This window comes from Sorex araneus, chromosome 8 (genome assembly GCF_027595985.1).
Source record: "Sorex araneus isolate mSorAra2 chromosome 8, mSorAra2.pri, whole genome shotgun sequence".
NCBI lineage: Eukaryota > Metazoa > Chordata > Mammalia > Eulipotyphla > Soricidae > Sorex > Sorex araneus.
The window spans coordinates 50,592,258-50,593,819 of NC_073309.1; positions in this window are offsets into that span (position 1 = coordinate 50,592,258).

A 1,562-nucleotide genomic window follows, 5' to 3' on the forward strand; every position below is an offset into this window, starting at 1 on the left:
TCTCCCCTCCCTTCCTTCCTGTAAGTGCACCCTGTGCACCCCTAAATTAAATTTCAAGGAAAGGAAAATGTGCTGAGCACCACTCTTTGGAGGCCCTGAAGTAGGGCAGTCCCGAGGGGATTCTCCAGCCGCCCTACTCCAGATGCTCCCTAATCCCCATTTCTGGAACTAGGACAGAGAGAGACAGAAGGGGGTGACTAGTAAGAGGCAGAGCTAGTGTTCACATCATTGTTGGGGTTCATTCAGACCCTCCTGACCCCCACCTCACAGCTTGTCCCCCTCCCACCTTCTCTCTTCCTCCTGTTTTGCTTCCTGGGTGCCTCTCAGGTCTGAGCTTATCCTCTGTCCCCCTTTGCTCTTTCTGTCTCTCCCCTCCCCCCACATTGTTCCTTCAGCCTCCTGCACCCCGTCTGGTCTCCCTTCCTCTCTGGGCCCCTCCCGGCTCTTTCCTGTCTCAGCAGAACAGGATGAATTTAGCAAATGCTCCAATCCTCTTACCCTGCCCACTCTCCACACAGGGAGAGACGTATTAGTGGGGATTAGCTTCAGCCTGGAGGTCTCGGGTTGGGGTGATCCTGCTGGAGGCAGCTGGGCCTCTCCTAAAGGGCTCCCCTGTCTCCTGAAGAAAATCACAAAGTGACGGCAAAATCATGGCTGAGCCATTGCCTACTTTGGGCTGGGTGCTCCTCCTCAGTTTGACCTTGGGACTGAAGGGACCTCGGGTTGGGACTTAGAGTGACAGGCAAGGGTCTCAGGACAGTGGTGGAGGGAGAGAGGCACTTTGAGGTGAGATTACCCCCAAAATGTAAAGACAGTCATGCTCCCGAAAACCATTCTCTCAATAAACCAATAAAATAAAAAGGCAGCAGGATTTGTTGGATTCTTTGGTCCCTCTGTCTTTTTTTTTTTTTGCTTTTGGGTCACACCCGGTGATGCTCAGGGGTTACTCTTGGCTCTTTACTCAGGAATCACTCCTGGTAGTACTTGGGGACCATATTGGATGCCTGGGATAGAACAGGGGTCGGCCACATGCAAGGGAAACTCCCTCCCTACTGTACTATTGTTCTGGCCTGGTCTGTGGAAAGAAAAATTTGAAGGCTGCGAAAGTAGAGAATAAATTAATCCAGGATGGAGTGATGGGGCCACCCATCTTCTGTGGAACAGAGCAGCAAACGTCTGTTCTTCCACATGGAGGGATGAGGCTAGAGTCAGCCATGGCAGCTGGAGGGGACACAGACAGATATGACCCCAGTTAACAGTTATAGAGAGCTTAGAAGAGCACCCAATGCACAGAGACACCATGCTTGATGGGGCTGGGGATGAAGCTTAGTGGCAGAGCACACACTTTGCACATAGGAGTCCCTGAGACTACAAAAAAAACACCCCCCAAATAAAATAACAATCAAAGTAAATAAAGTCTGATTTAGAAAACTGTTTGAAGGCTGAAGAGAGAGGTTCATGAGCTGGAGTTCAGGCAGTGCACGTGGGACCCCCATACTTGATACCTGGCACCAAACATTCTCCTGTGTGACCAGGCCCTCCACTAACTCCAATGTAGAATC